Consider the following 27,415-nt stretch of genomic DNA (forward strand, 5'->3'; position numbering starts at 1 on the left):
TCAGCATTTATTGCATGCCTGTTTTCAAAGATAAAATGTGCCTGAACTCTAAAATGAGTTGAGCATGGTTGTTGAACACCCATAGGGCCATAGAAAACATTAATGTGAACATAAAGAGATAAGGTTACATTTCTAGAAAGCAGAAAGTACACAGAGTTGCTAGTCTGAAAGATGGTACAAAGGAAATCTTCACCATGGACATTTTTAGAATGTGCAACCAATGGAGAAAGACTACTAGTTACAAGAATTTGCAGGAAGAGAAGGTTGAGTATGTAGTTTGTTTAGGAAATCATTAACTGTCCTTTTTTAGCAATAGGGCAAGTTACCAGGTGATAAAGAGGCACATGGTGAAAATGAGAGAAATTTGGGAACAGGTTTTAAGTTTTTCTATGTCATGACTATAAAGTTACTGAATTCTTGTTTGATATGGTATTTTAATCAATGAACTTTACAGTAAAGATCAACTCAGGTGGAATTACAAAATCATTTTATTATTTTAAGAGATGCTTTATTTCACCTTGTTTTATCTAAATTGGTAAAGGAACACTCTCCATTACATAGACTTTCATCTGCTTCTTATATTATTGCAAATACGGCAATTGTCTTCTGGGATAGACAGTTGTTATATCAGAGGAGTCTAAAGCCTGAAAGTCTGGAAAAGCTATTGGAGTATTACTCCAACTACTATAGGCTCATATAGGATTTTAATACCAGTGTTATAGAAAGCACACTGTACAACACAGCATATATGTGTAACTGTTTTACTAAACAGGCATGTTAATACAGTCTAATATTCTCTTCTGAGCTGGAACACCAGTAGGCATCTGCGTGTTTTTTGGATATAACTTTAAAACCACCCATAATTTCTGCTATTTGAGTCTTACCAGGCCACTTAAAGAATCAAACTTGTCTTTGCCTCACTGAGTAGAATATACTTGCTGTTTTGCATCCACACTGCTTATGCTGAACTTTAGTCAGAGTAGATAATTTATATAAACCAATAAAAAAAGTATTTCCTTTTCTTTGTCAAAGAGATACACTTTACCCCATCTTTACCCACCTCTACCTTTTCTTCTGACCTTCAATATGACTGATTTTCTCAGGTATCAGACTGGTGGGCCTTCAAACTGTTTCTAGAACTCTAGGTTTCAGTTGCTTCTATAGGTATCTTGATACAGCATTATTCCTGTGTCTTAGGACTCTGTAGCTCCTCTGGGATGTGCTCATCAGAATTTCAGGTCTCTGATTAAGCAGCAAGCATTTACAATGTTTTTTATAATGATCCTCAATTGCTATATACCAATGTGAAATGCTAACACCAAAAGGAGTTCTATCTCACCTCAGAAAGCAAGACTCTGCATTCTCTAGATATCATTTAGTAATTTTGCAGAAACATCGTTATGTGGCATTGATTATTTGTACACACATGTGCTTTCTCATAATAGTGGTAATGCTTATTTAAATCTGTATTTCTAACATTCCAGCACAATTTCAGGCACTTAAAAACTGCCCGATAAATGTTTGCTGACTGAACACAAGGGAAAGGGAGGGAGGGAGGGACAGAAGGTGAGGTGAGACAGAGAAAAAGAAAGAGAGGCAAGCAGGTAGGCATTAATGAACCTATTAAAATTTTAGTTTCTAGAGAGTTGTTATTGTTTTTCCCACATGCCATCTACTCAATATATAAATTGCTATCAACCTAGAAAACTTACGATATAACTGACTTGTGAGGTAAAATAGACTCTAAAATATTTTGAGGAAAAATTAATGTTTCACACGCATTTCATTCCATAGACTTCACCTAAGTTTTTCTAAAGCAAAGATAACAAAGATGACATCCAAGATTTATATAAATACTGACATAATCCCAATTTTATATTATTTTTTATTATTTCTAAAAATTCTGAAATTAAAATAACAAAATGAGTTTTCCTCTCATCCAAGAAATAAAGACCTGGAAAAATCATTGAGTATTATTTTTTCCTCCCTTTTAATTACTAGGAGGAATTTAGAACACTTGAATCCTTTCTTGAAAATGTTTCTGGGAGCAGAGTTGCTATTTTTGTATAGTAAAGCTCTACAAAATGCATGAACTGCTGTTCTTTCCACACTATTACACTAGACACGCCTGTTATTCTCTGGAAGGCTTGTCACTCTTATAACTATTTAGAAACATTTTGTCTGAGGTCAAAGAAAAAGGTTGCATTTTGATGATTTGTTTTGCTTCTTATGGCTGCCTCCTTACTCTTGAAATATGTTCTTTCCAACAATGCCTTCATCAAAAGGGGTATTTTCATGGTGACAGTAAGAAAAAAATGTGTGATGAAATAGCTACTGGATTCATCATCTTTATAAAGACAATGAATATTATTGTGGCATTAATTTTGACCCATTGCGGTATTTTTCTTTTTTTTTTCTTTTCTTTCTTTCTTTCTTTCTTTTTTTTTTTTTTAATTCATGCCCTTAACAGAAGGCCTTAAATTCAGGCTTCAATTTCTTTTGCATTAACTCTGCTCAAATATAATGATTACCGTTTAGTTTGGTGGTTACATAATCCTAGTGAAATTTTAATGTGGACATCTTGCATTAACTTTCTTCCCTTTAACAACAACCAAAAAGGAAAAGGTGGCCCCTAAATAAATGAAACTCAATTTCACGGCACATTATCTCTTTCAATTCTTTCCTCACAGCTTTCATTTTCATTAAAATCACAGACAACCATAAATTAATAATTACTTCAGGTTGACTAAATGCAGGCCATACTATTTAGCTCTTGCTTTCCTACAGTGGCCCTTCTTGTTCATGCTGGAAAAATGTTAATTTAGATAATGTGGCTAGCCCCTTGTCTTATAATTCTGTTTTGCAGTTTCACTGATCTATAATGGTCTGTTCTTATTAGATAGCATTAACTTTATCTTTTGTTCAATCAAGCTTTACACTTTGCTTGGCAGATAACTATTGCAAACTCTCAGTTGAAATGTGTCATTATCTATATATCTTTTATATTCCAATTCTTCTCAAACTGCTTCTATGTTTACTAACTTACTTGTGATTCCATGCATTCATTAGTGCCTTGTCTATTAGCTTGAAGTTTGTGTGAGAAACACTTAAAGAATCAAGATAAAGTCACAAAATTCTAACCTTTATAATTATGAGAATTTCAAATAAAATATATTATTACAGTTTTAAAAATCGGGGTAGTATTGTTTGATTTTCTTAAAGAAGTACTAACCAAAATTTCAATCTCACTGCTTCTGTTGTTCCTATAATATCTGAAAACTCTGATTAGATTAAGACAAGTTATTGTATTGTTTACTTAAAACCTTACTTCCTTAGACAGCTTTTTAAGATATGCATCTATTTTTATAGAAGTTCCAGAGGGAAAGCAGTTACACAATCAGACATTAGTACACTGAGAACAATAAAATGTAGGATCTGCCAGCTAAAACAGAAATTAACAGTTTAGTCTCTGGCAAGTTTAGTCTTAAAAATGCTTTCACTTTCTTCAGTTTGGATAAAGCCAGTGATTTGAACTAAACAAAATTCCCCTAACACTTAAGAATGCATAAAGAGAGTTTCATAAAAGTTAAATTTAATAAGTTTAAGTTAGACTACAACAAAAACATTCTTCAGTTAAAAATATTCTATATTTCTAATACTATTTTAGCTTTCAGAAAATTAAGTAATTTAACGATAGAATTGAGATCTTACCTTTTCCCAAAAGAATGTCATTTACATCATCTAATACAAGAATGTTTTCAATGAAATCCTTAAATAAACATTTCCCCCTTCTGTCCTGTGGGACAAATGTTCCAGGATATAATGCTGCACCTTTCCTTTGGATTACTATAAACTAAGTCTGTTCCAATCATCCATAGCATATGTAAATGACAGATTATCAGATTAAAAGATGTCATGTTCTTTTCCCCTCAGTTATTAAAGAATAAATTTTTTAAAAAAATAAACTAGGTTCTTTATCAAGGAATATCTCTCCACAACTAATGTGGAGTCTGAACTCATTTAATAATTATATCATTTACTCCATCCAAATTATAGCAATTTTAAAATAATAGTAAGCTGGATTGACTTTATTCACTATTAATTCACATATGCCTTAAAATTATCTAATTTGCACTGATGTTATTAAATTGTAAAAAATATGGCATTCATCATTTGATTTTCCAAAGACTTTTGACTTAACTATGAAAAATCACATCATGTTTACTAATAATTACATTCTAAAATTTTCCATGTGTATTGAAATCATAGTTGCCCTGAACCCCACACTCCAAAAAGTCCCAGAGGAAGCATTTGAAACAAACACAAACAATACAATAGTTTGGAATTGATCTGGGAATCTCATTTCCCTCTTTGTACTAAAGCTAAACTCTGCTCACTATAAATATTATAAAATGATTTTGCACGTATTAACATTTTTGAGTTTCAGCTAAATTATAACTTGCCTAATTATGCAAATTAATTTAAAAGGCATTAATTAACTAACTTGATTTAAAAGGCACTTTACTTCAAACTTTATATTCTGAATTTTTTTTTTAAACTGGAAACAATAGGAAATCTAAATATGTTATGATATTTAGACTTTTAATCTTTTATATTTTTCAGTTTATAAAATGAATTAAATATATTGGTTTAATCAATAAAGGCAACTAGATTAAAGGAACAATTATTGGAATATTAACAATTTGGAGTAAAGATTTTTGTGCACATTGTAGAACAGGTCTATTTTGAATAGACCTGTTCTACAATGCAGATGTATCACATTCTCTAATAACTTGTTTTTAAGTCTATTTTATAGGCATACATTTTTTTGCATTGTAATATATGTCATCTGTGTAAGTTTTAAAAAGAAGATATATATTTCATGCAACAGGTTTGTTTATTAATTGTCAATATGCAATAAATGTTTATCCAGCAGACTGTATATCCCAAATCTACCATGTAGCATTTCTTGTTTTTTTGCCAAACTACTCATATACTAAGAACTTCAACTCTCTTTCACAAAATAGAAGTAAATTTACTCCACAGGATTATTCAGAACAAAATATTTTATAGTATTTATAAGAATAAAGCCTCTAAAAATTACTTGCTAATCCCTTTCTCTTACCTTTCAAAACTAACTGCAAAATAGAATTTCATTTATTGAAATTAACAGTGGAAAGCCATGAGGAAAAATGCATAACTATATTACTATCTATCTAGAGATCATTTAGAAAATAACATATAGTCTTAAGGAGGAGTATTTTATATTTTTTTAAGATTATTATAAAACAGAAAATATGCCATAATTTACAGTTGTAAGAAACATGATGTAGTAGTGCCTGTCAAGCTGTGGTTAATGTTAATAAATTTTAAATGGCTATATTAACATTTTTAAGAACTACAGGAAAGACGCCTTGTGTTTGAGGTTGTCCACAGAGAGCTGAGGAAGGATCTGTCTTGCCCCCTCACTGCAGTGGCCACTGGCTGTGAGGACCAGGAGCTGAGCCCTGGAAATCTGAGCTGGGTCCTCAAAACAGACCTGGCAGGTGCCTGCCCCATGAACTAGACTGTACTTAAGAGACCAGGAGAAAATCAGGCGTGGAGAGCATTTTACCTATGGGGATACAGGACAAGGAAGCCTGAGATATCCCAGTTCTCTCCACCTGCTTTGAGTTTGGCAGGCTGTAAGACCAGCTGGGATGAGTCAGAAATTTGAAGAGTGGGCAGTGTGACAGAGAGCCTGGGGATTGAGCTTGGGAGGCTGGTAAGGGTGGGGTGCATGGGCAGCAAGGGGGTGAGGGAGTGGTTCCTCCCCTCATGTGTGGAACCCCAGGGAGACTTCTAGGGTACTCCCAGGATGGCTCCTGCAGCTTGCTGGCCCCTGGAGGTGTGCTGATTTGATTTCTCCAGAATAATCACCACTCAAGGAAGCCCCTGGAGCCTGCCTAGACCTAAGCCCACTTTCAGGAGCCCCAACTTTGGGAATTCCTCTAACAGAACTCTACAAGGACCCCACCCTGAGAGTGGAGAAGACACTTTCCAGCCTACTCTACTTCAAACAGCCACGATGGGAAGCCAAAAATTCCTGAACTCTAACTGGCAGCTTGATGAGCAATACAAAAAGAGAAAGGATTTAACAGCCCATGGTCATTACTTTTGAGCACGGTATATACCTCAAGAAAAAACAGAAAGAGAAAAAGAAAAAAAAAACAGTTGGGCACAATGAACATATATTCTCATTGACAAATGTTGACCATTGCAATGGAAACGATTCCTTATTTTTTTCATCAAGAACCCCCTTTCTGCTTATTTCTTCTTTCTTTTTTCTTTGTGTATTTAATGGTTCATGGACACTTATACATATACATATTTGTTTCTTTTTTCTCATTTCTAGCATTTTTAAATGTAGTTATTTTTTCATGGCTCTGTCTTATGTTTTTGATTGATTTTCACTTGTTTATCTCCCTTGATTCTTTCTCTCTCTCTCTCTCTCTTTTTTTGATAACAGACAAATTCTATTATTCTCTTTCACTCTTTCTTTAATTTTTTATTTCCAATTTCTCACTTTTTGAAATTGCAATTACTTTTGCAAATTTGCTGTTTTTACTGATGGCAATCTCCAATCATATAATTTCTGTTTATCATGGTGCCAATGAACATTGTAGATGTCATGGTAGTAACTAAGTATTTAGTGTAATGCTGTATATTGTTTGTATTGGTTGCATTGTGGTTTGGATGTGAGAGGTCCCCCAAAAGCTCATGTGTGAGATAATGCAAGAAGGTTTAGAAGAGTGATTGGGTTATGAGAGTCTTAACCCAATCAGTGATTTAATCACCTGATGAGATTGATAATTGAAGGCAGGTGGGGCGTGGCTTTGAGGATATATTTGTATTTGGCAAGTGGAGATATCTCTGTCTCCCTCTCTCCCTCTCTCCCTCTCTCCCTCTCTCCCTCTCTCCCTCTCTCCCTCTCTCCCTCTCTCCCTCTCTCCCTCTCTCCCTCTCTCCCTCTCTCCCTCTCTCCCTCTCTCCCTCTTCCTCTCTCCCTCACCTTCTTCCTCTCCCTCTCCCTCTCTCTCCCTCTCTCTCCCTCTTCTTTCTGATCATCATGTGAGTTACTTCTGTCTGCCACACTTTTCTGCCATGATGTTCAGCCTCACTTTGAGCCCGGAGGAATGGAGTCTGCTATCAATGGACTTAGACCCCTGAAACAGTGAGTCCCCAAATGAACTTTTCCTCTTCTGAAATTATGCTGGTCAGGTCTTTTAATCACTGCAGTGAAAAAGCTAACTGAAACAGGTTATTTTTATTATTTGTCTCCCTGAAAACTGTGAGGTACTGGAAAACTTCAGTGATAATGAAATTCTTTGGGTAGAAACTCTGCTGCTTCAGGTTCATACTGACAGATTGGCGTGGCATCACCTCTCTTCACAGAAAATCTTAACTAGGTTTCTCCAGAAACCTTCATCAAGGCTGATTTTAGGACTGTCAGCAAAAGAGTCTCTACAAAAGAGTTCAATGTAGATAAACTTCCTATTTTTGTGTTGCTCTATTTGACTTGGCCACTAGCCTGGAAGAAATCAGCACTCCAGGTGCTGAACACCCTCTTGCTAGTTTTTCACAAACATTTATCCAGCATAGTAGTTTGTAGAAATGTGTAAATAAGGCCTCTGGCCTTGAGCTGGAGCTTCACAGAGATGTCTATATTTCTAAGATACCAATTGAGTTACCAATTGAGATACCAATTGAGTTACCAAAAGAGAAGTTACCAATTGAGTTCCATGGTAACAACTTGCAGGGGGAGGATAGAAAGAGAAGAAGCTCTCCCCTTCTCAGGTGTTATCCTTGAAGGGTTAACTTGCCCAGAAGAGTGAAAGAAAAAGCTGTTTTTATGTGCACTTCTGCAGACCATGAACTTCTGAGCCCCTCCCATTACATGCTGGGTATAAAACTCTGAAACTACCTGAACTCAGGGTTCAGAGGATTGTTTGATTACAGCAAAAGCTATGCCCTCTGAAACTGGCTGCAGCCAAATAAAACTGTTTCCTCCTATCTTCAGTGCCTTGTCTCATCTGTCCCTACAACAGATTTTTTTTGTAGATTCAAAAACAATATGAAAAAGCAAAGGAACAAATCAAACCAAACAAACCAAAATGTCTTAATAACAGACTACATTGACATCCCAATGGAGGAAATGCCAGAGAAACAACTTAGAAAATTCATAGTTAAATTGATCTATGAGATAAAAGACAATATAAGGAGTGAAATTAGAAAACACAAGAAATGAAAGATCACTTCAATAAGGAGATATAATTTCTTAATAAAAACAAAGTAGAAATCCTCAAAATGAAAGAATCAATAAAACACATTAAAAATCCAATGGAAAATATCACCAATAGACTAGGCCACTTGGAAGATAGTTTCAGGAAATGAAGACAAAGTTTATAATCTTAAACGTGAAGTAATAAAACATAAATAAAACACAGTTTTAGCACTAATAATTGTGGCAAAATATGTTTCAAGTAAAAGCTGAACAGATTGGGCTTTTCATTTTGCTGGAAATATTTATTTTGAAATATAAAAAAGAATGTGAGAAAGGAACAAAAGACAAATCCAGAACATATAAAATTATTTCCCCCTTCAATTGACATATAAAATAATCAAATAGTAAAGGCATTATGATATCAATAACAGAAAAGCTATTTTGAAATAATATATGTACTCAAATATTTGAATGTCAAAAAAAAGATACATTCACTCAGAATTGAAAAAATTGTCACAAAAAATTGCCCTTTGGGTCCAAAAGAAAACTTTAGTAAATTCTTTTTAAAATCAGTTTTCATAGGCTGCACATCAGATGACTAGATAACATAATTAGAGAATAGTAAGGAAGGACAACCTTCTCTCCCTTCTCCCTCACCCAACCCATGTTGACCATGCTGCTTTTTTTTTTTTTAATTTATATATACCATGCTGCTTGTTTTTTAAATTTATATATACCATGCTGCTTTTTTAAGGACTTGTTTCATTAAACCACAGCTGGGTAGTGATGAAGTCGAAACCGAAATTACTAAATACTCTAAGTATATGACAATGAGGTTTCTTTAATTTAAAAAAGTCAACCTTTATGATATAGTTGAAATAGTATTGTAATATGTTAAGGTATACATATATTCATTGGAATTAAATGGACTGTAGGTAAACAAGTACCTGTAGGTCCTAAACTTAGAAGGATAACATAAAGTAAAACTAAATTTTAAAAATTGAGATGGAGACAGAAAATGAGTGCAGAAAATAATAAAGAAATCCATTTCAAGGATATAATCAAAAGCTCATTTTTTGAAGATCAGTAACATACTCGAATATTTGCAAGCCTGATTATGGAATAAATGTAAAAAGCAAAAAATAGTGTTAAAAATTTAAAAAAGTGTACATAAAAAGATGTAAAAACTGTAATATAATTCATTTTCATGCTAGAAATATTAGATTACCTAAATAAAAATTACTGAGTAATAATAATTCAAACGGAGCTCCTCAGGACTAAAGAATTAATCCAAAGAATCGCCATAGAAAGGTATGATTGAACACCCCCTTAAATAAGTATTCCTTAAGTACTTATTCAAACTTCATTATTGAGGACAGTGAAAATTATTGAATACTTGGCATAAACCAGGCACTATTCAGACACTTTACATAGATAATCTAATTCAACCCTTACAAAAACCCTATAAGACAAGTAGACCATTTCCACCATTGCAGAGCTGGGTGAGTGTGCATACTAAGAACCAAGCATAAGCTGTTCAGCTCCCAAACCCACACAGCCTTTGTGGTGCTCCATTTCCATTTAATAGAAGCACACATCTGCTTCTTTATTGTATGAACTCTAAAGTGAGAATTCCATAATCCTCTTCTTTGGTTGTGGCTAAAAGCAAACTTCAGTATCATTAGTAAATAAGTGAACTATTTAAAATTTACAGAATACTCTGTATGATTGAGCAAGGGTTTTAATGATGTAGAGCACACTGCATTTTCTTAGAGAAATATCCAAGTACCTCTTGTGGGTTTATAGTTCCTAGGTGTATTGATACTGTTCTCCTCTCTAGTGTTCAGTCTTCCTAGGGGGCTCCTGGTATGCCCTTACTGAATGCCTAAGCTATTGCCTTAAACCTCTATGTATATTAAACTTCATTGTGATTTTCTCAGCATTTGTCTTGATCCATAGATACCGGATCTACTAATTAACAATATCCCAAAGCATGACAAAAGCCTTCATGCCAAGGATAAAAATACTGTTTACAATTTAAAAAATTAACCTGTTAGGAAGATTCACTATTCTTTAAAGGCATTGTGTGTGTGTGTGTGTGTGTGTGTGTGTGTGTGTGAATTGCACATGTGTATATATATGTGACCTAATAGTGTATAAGCCTTAACAAATTGAGTTAGTACTAATTTTCTGCTTCTTGAAACAATCCTTTTATATGTGTTAATGTGTATAAAATGCAGCTTTTCATTTTGTTTTCTGTTTATTTTATTTTTCTGAATCCTAAATTCAAGTGCTTTTATATTTTTCCTTGCTTCCTCTGCAGTTGATTTGTGGGTGATTACATGTGCTTTAAGAATTTCAATGATATTGAAGGCATATGCAGATGCCTACCACATTGAGGTACCTTGACCCTACCTAGATCTTCAGCTAAATCCAAGAGAATTGCCATTATTTTCACAGATAAATCCACATCCATCTTTATCTCAAACTGAATGTACCCATCAGTAAAAATATCATCTTCTAACAACCAATTATTCTGTTTTCTCTTTTTGTCTCCACAGCACTTCTGTTTTATCAATTACAACATGAATTTTATTATTTAATGAATGTCTCCCTCTCCACACTTTATAAAATATACTTAACAAGTTTTAAAATCTCATAAATTCTTTCTCCCCCAATATTGCTCACATTGGTCTATCAATTAATATCCTCTTACCTGAAATTAGAATAGTGTTAACATAGATTTTTCCTTCAGTCTCTTTTACTTCCATGTTATCTGACCTAATGCATTATAATTTACCTTGATAATGCATGACTTCCTTCTTATTCTCAGTATACATCAGTGGTTATCAATTGCCTAATGAATGATAAACACCATTCCTCAGCCTAGGCTTCTCTCCTTATACATTACCACTCTACCAAGGATGCTCTATAAGCACTGGTAGTTTCTTGAACAAATCATTAACATTTCAACTTTGGGGTTCAAGTTTTTCCTCAATTTTCTAAATATAATGCTGTCTCCTCTGCTTTCTAAAGAAATTCTACTTACATGAAATCCAGCACTTCCACAAGCTACTTGTAATCAAACAAGAAGATGTATTTTCTTCTTAATGCTGTGCCATTTTGTTCGCAAATGTTATGGAGAGTATTTGAAAATATTGTCGGAAACTGCAAATTGTTTTTTTTTCATTCTTCAAAGAGAAATCTGAATATTTAATTTATTTGGAAAAATTATTACTTTCTGAGTCTTTACCTTCATTTGTATCTTGGGGAAAATATTACTCACTTCATATGATATAGAATAAAAATTTTGAAGTACAGAAAATAAGACCAGGCATGTAGTAAGTTTTTAATAAATATTTAGTTTCCTTATATAGTTACTGGTGTTTAAATTACCTTCCTAATTATTTTGTATACCTAAAAATTATAACTTTCTTGAACAAAAAGATTCTAATTTAGATAGTCCTATATATCTCTCATCTTAGTAGTCCTTTTATAGGTCATTATACAGAGTAGACATTTAATAATATTTATCTAATTAAATCCCTTGTTTGCTAATCTGAAAAAGAACTTATGTTATAAATTTAGATGATTATTTAAACATATGTCTTTTTTTTTCACCAAAAGCTTATTGAACATAATTCTGTCCTCTGGTTGGACTAGTATTAATGATGTGAGAGGATGGAAATGCCTGACCTGTAAATTCTAAGGTTAATATTGTACATGAGAACTACAGTTCATGGAAAAAATGCATGATTTTTCTTCAAAACAATTCCAGGAAATATATTGCTGTATAGATTGGGTTATATTTATCTAGCATAGTATTGAATGTCTGCTATATCCATTGCTTTGTTCAAATTTAGATTATGAGTAATAGAGTCATATAAAGTTTACTAACAGGAAAAAGTAATTGTTTTGACAATGTTCCTCCTCATTGTACCAAAATATTTCACACATAGTTACAAAGTATATTTGAATAAAGAAAGGCTCATTTTGAAAGAATCCTTCAAATGCTGAAATACATAAAAAGGATTTTACAATAGTGCTTTACATGTGGTATACTTTGCATTATTCCACACTTTTATTGTCTACATTATGTGATACTCTGCACTTTTCTTGTTGTGTAGTATAATGATATTTTACAGAAATATTAGGAGGTGGCATGAGTATGAAATATAGTGCACACTAATGCCTAAATATTAGGCAAATCCCTGGGTACATATGCACAAGGAAATTCAAACAGTGCAGTATACACTTCAAAACTAGACTGACTTTGGAAGCACTGGCACAGAAGGCAAATCAAAAAGTTTGATCTGAGCAAACACAATAATCTTCAAAGAATTTTTAACAAGAATCAATTTTACACATAACATTCAAAAAGTCCAGGATATAAGCCAGAATCATTTGATATATAGCTAAGGAAATCTAGCCCATTCTAAAGGAGCAATAATTTAAAATTCAAACCTCAAGATGATTCAAATGTTGAAATGATAAAGCAAAGACAAGCAGTTTATCACCATGCCCCATGAACTAAAGTTGATCACTTTCAAAATTATGTAAGTAATAAAAATAGAAGCAGCAGAGAAATATGAGATATATAATAAAATCAGGTATCAAACAGAAATTTTAGAAATGAAAAATTTAATATCTGAAATAAAACAGTCACTACCCAAGCTCAACATTAGACATGGGAATGAAAGAGGAAAAATGTGGTAAACCTAAATACAAATCAGTAGAAATTTTGTAATCTTAAGAAAATATTTCAGTTGAATTATGATTCAGGCATCCCCTCAGTACACTATAAACTATATGGGCTTCCAGATATTTTCTATGACTTAATTTTATTTTATTTCTGGATAGTATCAATCACCATCCGAGTTCTTTTCTCTTATGTAATAACTTGATTTTTTCAAGCATGTATTTATAGGTTGATTTTACTAATTTAAAAATATTAAAGAAAAAAATGAGTTACTATTTTTTAAGGTTTTTCATCCTAGATTAACTTATTGGCTTGCTATGATCTCAAATACTAACGTGACTGATAATATCTGAAATTAAATAGTTTGACTTTTTATTAATAATGATTCATTTTCAAAATTAAAATGTAATGCTTACTTTCAATATTAAAATATAAAACAAACATTCTAAAAATAAAAAAGTACAACATTTAACACTGAAAAGAATGAGCAACACATTTCCATTTGCCATTTCTTCAAAGTATAATGGGCAAAAGCTCATATTTAACTTAGTTCTCCAGCATATGTAAAAAAACTAATGTCACTAAGTGAGACAGAAAGTTAACAGAAAACATAAGCAGTTTATTCCATCTCTTTCTTGAATGTTAAAAAGTTCTGCATTTAACTATCATTTTAAAAAGTTCTGCATTTAACTATCATTTCAATTTTATATTAAATTTTAAATTTAATTAAGACAGTGACTTAAACTCTATATTACTATTTGCTAATTTTTTTTTGGTCCATTTTGTTCTTTCAAAGAGACAAACATATATTTCTTCACCTGCATAATCAGCTGTAACTAATGAAGTATTTTCAAATACTATTTTGTTTTGGGTTTTTTTAGTGCTGTATTTTGACCCCAGAGTCTGTTAGACAAGTGTTCTATCATTGAACTCTATCTCCAAACTTATACTCACTTCTTTATCTACTACTTGAAAAAGTATAGGTGAATCTAAATCTATTAGCATAGTCATATTCTACAAATAACCTTAAATCTTCCTGGTGTAGAAAATTATTACTTAAAGCTTGGGTATTTTTCTTATTAGCAGTAATAAAGTAATAATAAGCCACTCCATATAAAAGCAGAAAATAATCAAATTAAGATATCAGTTTTGCACTAATAAATCACTTTGCATTCCCCAATTAAGAAGTGCAAGTATAAGTAGAGGGAAAAGATTGGCAGGTTAAAAAGTTATTCCCTCTACGATAAAAACTACAGAACACTAAATAAAGAAATTGAAGTAGACCTTAGAAGATGGAAAGCTCTCCCATGTTTTAGGATAGTCAGAATTAATATTGTCAAAATGGCCATACTACCAAAAGTGTTATGCAGATTTAATGAAAATCCTATTAAAATCCCAATGACATCTTTCTTAGAACTAGATAAAGCAGTCATGAAATTCATTTGAAAAAATAAGAGACCCAGAAGAGCCAAAACATTCCTTAGCAAGAAGAGTGAAACAGGAGGCATTACAATAGCAGACCTTAAACTATACTACAGAGCTCTAGCCTGGTATTGGCACCATAACAGACATGTAGACCCAATTGTACAGAATTAAAAAAAAAAACAGACAAACCCACATAAATACAGTTATCTCATATTAGACAAAGTTTCCATACACATACATTAGAGAAAAGATAGCTTCTTCAACAACTGGTGCTAGGAAAACTGGAAATCCATATGTAACAATATGAAATTAAACCCCTATCTCTCACCATACACAAAACTCAACTCAAAGTGGATCAAAGACTTAGGCACTAGAACAGACTGCCTAATAGAAGAAAAAGTATGCCCAAATATTCATCATGTGGGCTTAGGACTTGACTTCCTAAACAAGACTCCTAACATGCAATAAGTAAAATCAAGAATCAATAAATGGAATGGATTCAAAGGAAAAAGCTTCTTCTCAGCAAAGGAAACAATAATGTGAAGAGAGAGCCTACAGAATAGCAGAAAATCTTTACCACATGCACCTCAGATGGAGCACGAATCACCAGGATATATACAGAACTCAAAACTTAACACCAAAAACAAATAACCCAATCAATAAATGAAATAAGGGCGCTGGGGTTGTGGCTCAGTGGTAGGGCATTTGCCTGGCATGTGTGAGGCACTGGGTTTCATTCTCAGCACCACAGATAAATAAAAAATAAATAAATAAATAAAGGTCCTCAACAACCAAAACAAAATCTAAAAAAAAAAAAAATAAAAATGAGATTAGGAACTGAACAAGCATTAAAAAAATTGTCAAAAAATATATGAAAAGATGTTCAATATCTCTAGCAATTAGAAAAATGCAAATTAAAACTACACTGAGATTCCATCTCACTCCAGTACAATGGCAATTATCAAGAATACAAGCAATAAGTGTTGGCAAGGTTGTCGGGGGGAAGGTACACTCCTACATTGCTGGTGGGATTGCAAACTGGTGCAATCACTCTGGAAAGCAGCATCGAGAGTCCTCAGAAAACTCGAAATGAAATCACCATTTGACCCAGCTATCCCACTCCTCGGTTTATACCCAAAAGACTTAATATCAGCTTAATACAGTGATACAGCCACATCAATGTTTATAGCAGCTCAATTCATAATAGCTAAACTATGGAACCAAACCTAGATGTCCTTCAACAAATGAGTGGACAAAGAAAATGTGGTATATATACACAATGGAATATTACTCAGCTAAAAAGAAAAATAAGATTATGGCATTTGTAACTACATGGATGGAGCTGGAGAATACCATGCTAAGCAAAATAAGTCAATCCCCCCAAAATCAAAGGTGAATGTTCTCTCTGATATGTGGATGCTGATCCATATTGGGTTAGGGGATAAGGAAGAATGGAGGAAGTTTGGATTTAGCAGAGGGGAGTGAAGAGAGGGGAGGTGTTTGTGCGGGTGGAAAAGAGGTAGAATGAGACAAATATTATTATCCTATGTACATGTATGATTGCATGACTAGTGTGACTCTATATCACGTACAGCCAGAGGAATGAGAAATTGTGTTCCATTTGTATACAATGTGTCAAAATGCATTCTCCTCTCATGTATAACTAATTAAAACAAATAAGAACAGCTTTTAAAAGAATCAAATAAATTTTAAATCAAATAAAGATAAAAAACCAGTTATTCCTATTATATCATTTTTTATGGCTGCATGAAATGGATACCAACCCACAATGAATCAATAAATAAGGTTTGCTCCTTCTCACATGACCCGAGATTTATTAGTTTGTTCAATTGTGTCAATCACATCCATACTTCTTCCATCTTTCTGCTTCACTTCTCTTAACTTATGATATTCATTCTCATGCGAAATTACTCAGGTTGTAACTTTAGTTCTTCTAAAAACATAGCTACGAAACATTTCAGATATCGTAATAATATTTCAGGCAAAGAGATAGGAAGTGCAAAAAGAAGGCAATTTTTTCCCCTAGATGTGTATCAAAAAATAAGCACCTGGTCTGGTGATATAGCTCTGTGGTAAAGCATGTGCTTAGCATGATCAAGGCCCTAGGTTTAATACCCAGCACTACAAAAACAAGAAAAAATTGAACCAATTATTTAATTAAGAGTCACTGGGAAACATAATTGTTTGGTTACTTTGCAAATGAGACAACAATGAGATTTTATTTTCATAAGGAAAAAATTACATAAAATCTAGGAAACTGCTACAAGACTATAATCTTCCAAATGTCTTTGTCATGAAAAAAATAAAACTTTTTAAAAGTCAGGTAATTTGAAGTACACTTCAAGCCACTTATATAAGCACCCTTCCTCTGATACATAATATATTCTAGATCTCTTTCTTCTTTCCAGATTCACTGGATATGTTAAAATAATTTCTACATTGCTTAGGGTACTCTATAATTAAAAGGTTTTAAAGATCAAGAATTGTGTAGAATCTTTTTCTTGGAAGACTAAACTATTGAAACAAGATAACAACTATAAAAGCCAATAATCATCATTATCCAAAGCACAGTAAGGTGAAAAAAAAAAGGAATAAGATTCTGAAAAAGAGGTGTCACATGGAAGAAGGAAATTCCATGACATGAAGTCTTATGCTATTGATAAGTTTCATGCTAAAGGCTGGCCAAGACTAATGTGACATTAAATCCCTGATGCAAAACCTGCAATCTTCACCAGCTTAGAGAACAAGAATATAAAGTTTAGGGTACCTAAATTTAGGTTAACTAGATATTAAAGGCAAAAATGCTACATTGGATCCAACAGATAGAAGGAAAATCAAAGTATGTACATAAATCCATCCTAGGGCTGGGGATGTGGCTTAAGTGGTAGCCCGCTCGCCTGGCATGCGTGCGGCCCGGGTTCCATCCTCAGCACCACATACAAACAATGGTGTTGTGTCCGCCGATAACTAAAAAATAAATATTAAAATTCTCTCTCTCCCTCTCTCACTCTCTCTTTAAAAAATAAAAATAAAAAAATAAAAATAAAAAATAAATCCATCCTAAATGTTTTCTGACTTTTAATCCATACTTGCACAAGACAGATTTCATTAATCCAGCTAAGGCTGAAAAAAAGTAAAATGGAACTTTAGGTACTGCCTATTTCATAAATAAAATGAATAATGTCTTTGGAGGAACATAAATGCACAGTTTCAATAATATATCCAGAGTGCAGTGCATAACTGTTTGAATTATGAAAAAAATGAAGAAACGTGAAAAGTTAAGTCATTATTCATATAAATTATAATGAATGGAGATGAACCATGAGCTGATCCAGATGTTGGACTTAGTAGACACGATTTTTAAATACATAATTATGCTAAAAAATGTAAAGGAATATAAGTTGATAATGAAAGGAGGAGTAGGAAATATCAACAGAGAAACACAAATTATATAAAAGAAATGAGTAAATCCTAAAACAGGAAAATGTAATACTAATTTTTTTAAAAATTGAATAATGATATTGATAAGAGTCTTGGAAACCTTTACATATATAATATACAGAGATACTGATGAAAAATGTCTCAAACTCTTACCATCTTTCTGGGGATAAGAGAATTTAGTCATATTTGAGTATTGACATGGATTTTAATCATTTAGTTGCTCTTTCTCCTTCTACTTTTTATTATCATCATTATATTTAACAATCAGGATCTGTCTTAAAAAAAATAGAAAATGCATTGATTTCTGATCCAAAAGAAGTTTCCACATATGATTATAAAGGGAGAAATCTTAATTTATAGGAGCAATATTATTAAATATCTGTACATACTAAATGTTATTTTATTAGCTTTTATTATTAATTAGAAATTTGACTTCCTATAAAATAATTTGTCAAAAAGACATAACCAAAAATCCTGAAAACCTTAATGGACAATTAATATTTTATGATAAATGGTATTTTATTATTAATAATATTTAAAGTAATCTTTCATTTAAAGATTTATTGCTATCAATCCATGATATAATATCTTTTAATCTTTTACTGACATACTTATAAAAGCAAAGAAAGGAAAACATATAACAAACCAAAAAGTGTCAATCAACCTATCACCAAAATATATAAGAAAGTATCATTATCCACAAGATTTTTCTAATAGTGTTTATTATCTGTGCTCTGGAAAAGAAAGAAATGAATCTTGATGTCCAGGGAAAAAGGAGAAAACAAACTGCAGAAAACATCATAATTACCAACAAAATACAAATAACTATTCACTGAAGTTCAGGAATAATACAAGGGCAATCATTATCAATATTTTTATTATTTTGAATGTGTGAGATGAAAGAGACCCTTATCTTCATATACATAAGTATATGTAGAGATCTCTGCATTGGTAATATTTTTATATTTGTAAATCTAATTTATTCATTTTAGCATCTACATAGATGACCAGATTATTTAAAGTAGTTACCACTTCTACTTACAGATATTTAATGTTTTTCCAAGCACACACTCATATATAATATACATATACATGCAGAATATATATAACAGAACATGTGTGTGTGTGTGTGTGTGGATGCATGTTTTTTCTGTAAAAATACTTTATGGTTTTATAGATTGGGGATTTTAATACAGTTCGTAAGTACATGTTACAAATTTAAATATGCTACAAAGTTGCTTCTGTATACATATAAGGTGTATGTTTTATAGTATTTAATTTTTATAGATTTTAATTATGTATTTTGACTATAGAAATTCATAACATTAATGAGTGATAAAGATTTAGAATAATGCTTACTCATACAGTAATTTTTTACCCATTTATGGCACTACTTAACCTATGAAAACAAAAATTAATCTCCTTGAAAGATGACAGCAAGATTACGTTATAAAAATTCTAATCTCTTATGCAGTATATTTTATTGATTTCAAGGGTTTTTCAAAATACACTACAGTGTTTTCTGAGAAATAATTTAGGATGAATGGAATTATAATTGATAACCAAAAAAACTACTTTAAATTACTGATTTTCATGAATGTCATTTCAACAACTGACATAACTAATATTCTTCCCTCAGACAAAAGCGCTCGTTTTTTTCCAGGCAGAACAAGCCCACCATGTCACACACTCCTCTTCTCAGATGCTTTCTACTTCATAGAAACTGAACCAAGGAGTCAATATAAATAAGGAAGGCTACATTTAATAGGGACTGTAGAGACTAACAGTATAATGGTCTCTCAATCTGAGTTATCATCTGGACACAAAGAATTAATCACTGGGAAAAGAAAAGAAATCAAGACACATAGATATAGAGAAGAAAGAAAAAGTAACCCTAACCCTAAAACAGTGGAGGACTAATGGAACTAGTGGTTTTTGAAAGAATCATTACCACTTTCTCATTTCAGTCACATGAGCTGCAGACACTGTTAAGAAGTTCATGAATAATGTTCCAAACTATATTGTGCTTGGCTAATATGTCAGTCTTTCTTCTCCTTGTAGCCTAATTTGAAACCTCCATTTATCAAGGCTGTAAAGCAATATAGTGAATAAGTTCAGAAATATGTAAAGATTTCATGATAAAAATATACTATTCGTGATTAAAGAGTTTCTGGAACAATTGAAATGTAATCATGGTGATGAGAGTGTTACTCTGGGGAAGAATAATTGGAAAGTGATTTTAACTAAAAAGCTTAACCCTAATAAATTGAGTTATATTCCCTGATGAAGGTGACAATAGAAGGCTGACAATTTGTATGACATATATAAAATGAAATGCAATGTTAGACTTTCTCTAATATTTTCTAGGGGACGAATTATATATAGTATATATAGTACAGATATCAGCTTGTGGATACCATATCTTAAGATAAATTAAATCTTATGTCGTTGTACAGAACAGATTGAAGAGGCAAGAAACTAACAATTAGTGTTGTAATACCAAACTATTTTAATCAATATAACTTTAGTATATATTTTATAGCAGAACTAGTTATATGTCAGGACCCCACGATTGTTCTCTAATCTATTTTTTATATATTCTTTTAAAATTCAATCACTTCCCAAAGTCCCATCTCTGAATATTGCTGTCTTGGGACCAAACCTTCAACACATAAATCTTTGGGGGGACATTCCAGATTCAAATCATAACTATCCTTGTACTTAATAAATCTGTTACCTTAGGCAAGTTGCTCAAACTCTCTAGTTCTCTTTATTTTTTATACTATTCAAAGAAGGTAATAATGTACTACCTGCCAGTGTTTAGCAAATGATCAACTAAAAAAACTGAATGATAAACCTATACTTCAAGAACTGCTTTAAACTTCATAAAACTTTATATGTTTAAACTTTACTTAAGTTGACTTTTAGAAAAAATCTATATTTAGACCAAAAAAAGGCTTTTAAGATTTTTAAAAATTATATTATGAAATACCAAGAATAGGGTATATAGCTGTATATTATATTGTTATTATTTTATTATTTAAATCTATTACTTTATCATTGAAATCAAGTCTATCATTTTTTTTTGGCAAGAAGCCCCTATAAATATTAGTTTGTTCTTTTCTCATTAAAGGCTTTTCAAAAAAATGATAATCTTTAGTTTTATTGTGGTATCCTGTCTTTTGAACAAACACTTTATCTTTGTTCTAGCCCAGTGTACATTAACACATCAATAGAATTGTTTGATTTACTTTCCATCCTAATATGATTAATGGACTACTGTTTATATATTTTTCTCTTGTTGTAACTAACTATTCTGCTTGCCAATTGGACTGACTCTGTTTGAAGTCTAGGTAGCCTCCATCTGCTGTAACATTTTGTACCCATGTCCCAGCTGTACTAATTCTATTAATTGCATAGTATTCATTGAGCTTTATTACTCAGAATTAATCCTATGTGTTAAAGAAACCTGAACTATGTATGAACAAAATTGCTCCAGATTTAATATTTTATTACTGACAGTTAAATTTTAAAATAAAACATTTGTGCTTTTAGTCTCCTTTGAATTATAGCCCTTAAATGTATTTTGATCCAGTTGGCTTGCCAGAGATTAGCCTTTTTGTGTGAGAAAAAATATAGCATTTTTTTCTCTCTTTATAAACAGTATATAAATGACTATTTTGAAGTTGATTGTGTTGATTTTGACAAAAACACGGTCCAGAATGTATCAATAAGGATGTTAGTTTGATATCTGCCTCTCACTAAATTTAAAAGCATTGGATATGTCATTTCAAGACTAGGAAACAGGACCTCTCTGAGTCTCAATTTCTTACTTTGTAAATTTTAAGATTAGCATTTTCAAAATCTCTCACATAGGACACCTTAAATATAAATAAATCAACATGTGACAAATCCTGGCAGTTTCTGAAACTGTTTATGTATTGAGTAAATAAATTAGATGAGATAGCATTCAGTTCCTTTTTCTTTCATTGCTTTATGGTTCTGGTGTATATTTCACATCTTATGTTGGTATCTTTTTCCCTTCTATATACTGTCTCTCTTACCTCCCCAACAACTTTGTTTTCTAGAACTCTTTTTTTGAAGCTAGTTTCAGCTTTAGAATCACATATCTTCAGAGCATAATGAATACTGAAGGGAAATTTTGACTTGAATAGATAGCATATAGCATATTTCTAATCCACTTAAATGAAGTTCTCCCTTAATCTACTAGAAATAAATAATTTCTTGAAACATGGAGCTTTGACTTTTGAAGTCAGACCTGGGTTTGAATGTTGGATCTACTAAATAACTGAAGCACTTAGAAGCTGTGGCATGGGAGCTGGGACTGAGTACCGATGCATGTTTCTAACAGTTCTGGCAACTTAATGCAAGCACAGACATTTGCCTCACTTAACTTAAGCAAGGTATTAACTGATCCTAGTTTATTAAAAGCATAATCTGCAGTTCACGTAATTAACAAAAACATGGATTTAAAAAATGGGAAGTATAAAGAAGACTAAGAAAGAGACAGAGCACCTACACTTAAATTCCACGCTGGAACTGCTCTAATAAATATGGCATCTCAATACCTCCCTGATCTTGCATCTCATGGTAAAGACTCAGTTTCATAGGAGATAAAATTTGTAGACTGAGCCTAACTCTCATAAGAAACCATGTGTGCAAGGAGAGTGATAGTGAAAATCTGATTAATGGAGATTTCGTGATGAGGGTAGCCATTGTCTTTTACCAGGACTACACACAACCAGGGACAGCTTCAAATGGAGACTGATTTTGCTAAATTTGTTCAAACTCCCAGTTTTCCTTTTAAAGATGGATTCACTTCTGTCTCTACCATGTTGATTCACTTATGAAAAAGTCGATATTCTTTACTTATTTGGTAATAACACTGATACAAATTTTACAAAGCATTTGAGGTAATGAAAGTCAATTACAATGCCAAGGAGTAAAAAAATACATTATAAGTATTAAACTTACTTTCCTTAAATATCCTTTGGCTTCTCTCACCTCTGGAATTTCTCACTGGCCAATATATCCCTCATCTGTTTCCAAGTATCTCCCGTTTTTCCTGTTTCTTTCTCTTTTATTTGCTGTGCACATGAAACTTCTTTTCACTTCTTTTGAATTATTGTCTTTGCCTAGCTTTAATTCATTTGGGATTATTAGTCATTTTCATAATGAAACACATTTAGTTACGGCATTGATTTAAGGAAGAGAATTTTCCACTTGACAAAAATTCTGAAAATACCACTTAAAATGATCTCTTTTTATTCTCACCATGGACAAGTATTACATCTTCAAATTATCCCTTGGACCTGAGGAGATGCACCAAATATTTCTTAATATTCATTTTTTTAGAACAGGTTCAAGTACTAATCCAGAAACTTGTGAGTAGTAAAACATGGAAACTTTCCCATGTGAGGGATCCAGATCTCAGAATTTCTTCTACTGTCACACAGAGTATGTCATGTTGCCATTGTTATAAGAATATCTCACATAATATACTTGCAATTTAATACCATCTAATTGTTGAACCTATGCTTATTAAGACTTACGTCATTGGATTTCTTGTGAAGTGATTTGCTTCTTATTCCTAATTGACAAAAAATAAAACAGAGAAAGTATTTCTTGATAGAGGGCAGGAAACAATCCCAGATTACTTTTACAGGAAACCGACATTGTGAGCCATCTCTATTAGAAACAGAAGAAAGATTTTAAAAATCCATAAAATCACAGAAGAGACAATAGAATAAAATTAGATGGGAAGATGATTTGTGCCGCTAAGACTTTGAAAGTAAAACAGAAGCCAAAAAAATATAAACCTAAGCCTTAGAACTATTTTACTGTATTTGTTAGAAATGCAGTAGATGAGGACATACGTAAAATATCCTGACAGAGCCATATTATAGTTCTCTATTGAATTCTTATGCAGGCTGGCATAAAGTTACCATTAATTGCTTGAGGGCTCCATAACCCTTTTATTGAGTTTATTGAAAAGAGTTTTTAAGAAATGCCTATCCAACTCTGGTGAGCTGAGTAGGTTAAATAAAGCTTAAACAAAGCTTTTTCCATCTCAAGCATCTAAGTGACTCCGCAGTTTTGGGATCAGAGTGAGACCCCAGAGAAAAGAGTCAACAAAACCAGGCCATAAAATCAGGAAGGCATTGAATGTTTGGATTCAGGACTAGATGCAGGGAAAATAGAAAGAATGCCTTTAAAATGCACACTTTCTGCAACAATGCAAAACCAATTTACAAACATTTTGTTGAGACTGCAGGAGTGGGACTCTGTGAAATGTTTTTAGCAAGCAAAAAATTTTTCAAATAAGTATATTTAATTGTGTATATTAATGTCATTGATATTCTTGTTTAGACTGAGGCAATTATTTTTAAGGAACTTCAAGTATTTTGTAAATCCTTTACATGTTGATTTATTCTCTAATTCTCCTTAGTCCTATTTCCAGGACCAAATTTTAGGTTTTGTGGGCCTAAATCGCAAACAATATTGGATTTTTATTGAATCATCATGTAACCAGAAAACACTGCTAGACCTTCCCTAAAACCTCCCTAAATGCCTTTGCTAATGAGGGAAACTGAAGCTCAATCTTCATTAAGTTCATGCCAAATCTGCCTTTCTTCATTTTTATGTAGTTTTATTTTCTAATTGGTAAAAATTGAACATCAAGTTCTGTTTTTGTTTTTTGTTGTTGTCTTATCCTATTTTCAGACACTTACAATAATAATTTTATGCTTTATCATTTACAAATTCATCTTATATTAATATGAATATTTAATCAATACATCACATGTTATAAATACCCCAGATATAACTTTATACATATATATATATATATATATATATATATATATATATATATATATAACTTCATGTGCTGAAGTTATTCTTTTTTATTATACTTTTCCTTTTCTTTCCTGTAACTCTATAGAATTCTTATTTGGTGACACAATATTGTATAATTATTATTCAAATTTACATCTTCTCTATCTTTAATATTATATTTTCTGATTGTTATGACCTGTTTGATATAGTTCTTTATCAATGTGTAAAAAGCATCTAAGATATTGTTTTATTTTTAGAAATCAGTCAAAAACAAAAGAAAATCTATATAAGCAAATACCCACCTAAAATACATAAATTCTTTAAAAATTTACTTTATTTACAAACATTTTTAAATTTTTATTTAAAAAATTTCTAAAAATGTTAACTCATGCTTATGCATATTTTTCCAATATTTTCTTCTAGAATTTTTTTTTTTTGTACCAGAGATTGAACCCAGGGGTGTATAACCATTGAGCTACATCCCTAGCCCTTTTATTTTTTTAATATTTTATTCAGAGACAGGTCTCACTAAGTTGCTTAGGGCCTTGCTAAGTTGCTGAGGTCTTCTAGACATTTTTTAGTTTTAATTTTCATGTTTGGTTCTTTAATCAATTTTGAATTACTTTTGTATGTATACTATGAATCAAGGGCTTAATCTTTTAGGTTCTGTTTTATTATTTGTTTTTGTCTGTTTGTTTCTTTTTTTTTAATTATTTTATTGTTGGTTGTTCAAAACATTACATAGTTCTTAATATACCATATTTCACAGATTGATTCAAGTGGGTTATGAACTCCCATTTTTACCCCGTATACAGATTGCTGTGTCACATCAGTTACATTTCCATTGATTTACAAATTGCCTTCCTGGTGACTGATGTATTCTGCTGTCTATCCCATTCTCCACTGTCCCCCCTCCCCTCCCCTCCCCTCCCCTCCCCTCTCCTCCCCTTCTCTCTCTCCATCCCCTCTACTATAAATCGTTTCTTCCACTTATATAATTTTTCTCCTACTCCTCCTTTCCTCTTATATGTAGTTGTGTATAACCCTGAGGCTCACCTTCCAATTCCATGCAATTTCCCTTACCTCTCACTTTCCCTCCCGCCTATCATCCCTGTTTAATGTTAATCTTCTTCTCCAGCTCTTCCTCTCTACCCTGTCCTTGGTTACTCCCCTTATATCAAAGAAGACATTTGACATTTGTTTTTTAAGGATTGGCTAGCTTCACTTAGCATAATCTGCTCTAATGCCATCCATTTCCCTCCAAATTCTATGATTTTGTCATTTCTTATTGCAGAGTAATACTCCATTGTGTATAAATGCCACATTTTTTAAATCCATTCATCTATTGAAGGGCTTCTAGGTTGGTTCCACAATCTTGCTATCGTGAATTGTGCTGCTATGAACATCGATATAGCAGTGTCCCTGTAGCATGCTCTTGTTAGGTCTTTAGGGAAAAGACCAAGAAGGGGAATAGCTGGGTCAAATGGTGGTTCCATTCCCAGCTTTCCAAGAAATCTCCATACTGCTTTCCAAATTGGCTGCACCATTTTGCAGTCCCACCAACAATGAACAAGTGTACCCATTTCCCCGCATCCACGCCAGCACTTGTTGTTGTTGGACTTCTTAATGGCTGCCAATCTTACTGGAGTGAGATGGTATCTTAGGGTGGTTTTGATTTGCATTTCTCTGACTACTAGCGATGTTGAGCATCTTTTCATGTACTTGTTGATTGATTGTATGTCCTCCTCTGAGAAGTGTCTGTTCAGGTCCTTGGCCCATTTGTTGATTGGGTTATTTGTTAACTTATTATCTAATTTTTTGAGTTCTTTGTATACTCTGGATATTAGGGCTCTATCTGAAGTGTGTGGGGTAAAGATTTGTTCCCAGGATGTAGGCTCCCTGTTTATCACTCTTATTGTTTCTTTTGTTGAGAGAAAACTTTTTAGTTTGAGTAAGTCCCATTTGTTGATTCTGGTTGTTAACTCTTGCGCTAAGGGTGTCCTATTGAGTAATTTGGAGCCTGACCCCACAGTATGTGGATCATAGCCGACTTTTTCTTCTATCAGACGCCGTGTCTCTGATTTAATATCGAGCTCCTTGATCCATTTTGAGTTAACTTTTGTGCATGGCGAGAGAAAGGGATTCAGTTTCATTTTGATACAAATGGATTTCCAGTTTTCCCAGCACCATTTGTTGAAGATGCTATCCTTCTTCCATTGCATGCTTTTAGCCCCTTTATCAAATATAAGATAGTTGTAGTTTTGCGGATTGGTTACTGTGTCTTCTATTCTGTACCATTGGTCCACTCGCCTGTTTTGGTACCAGTACCATGCTGTTTTTGTTACTATTGCTCTGTAGTATAGTTTGAAGTCTGGTATCGCTATACTGCCTGATTCACACTTCCTGCTTAGCATTGTTTTTGCTATTCTGGGTCTTTTATTATTCCATATGAATTTCCTGATTGTTTTATCTATTTCTACAAGAAATGCTGTTGGGATTTTGATTGGGATAGCATTGAACTTATAGAGAACTTTTGGTAATATCGCCATTTTGATGATGTTAGTTCTGCCTATCCATGAACAGGGTATATTTTTCCATCTTCTGAGGTCTTCTTCTATGTCTCTTTTTAGGGTTCTGTAGTTTTCATTGTATAGGTCTTTCACCTCTTTTGTTAGGTTGATTCCCAGGTATTTTATTTTTTGGGGGGA

This window comes from Spermophilus citellus (assembly GCF_964194105.1).
Source record: "Spermophilus citellus genome assembly, chromosome: 1".
Classification (NCBI taxonomy): domain Eukaryota; kingdom Metazoa; phylum Chordata; class Mammalia; order Rodentia; family Sciuridae; genus Spermophilus; species Spermophilus citellus.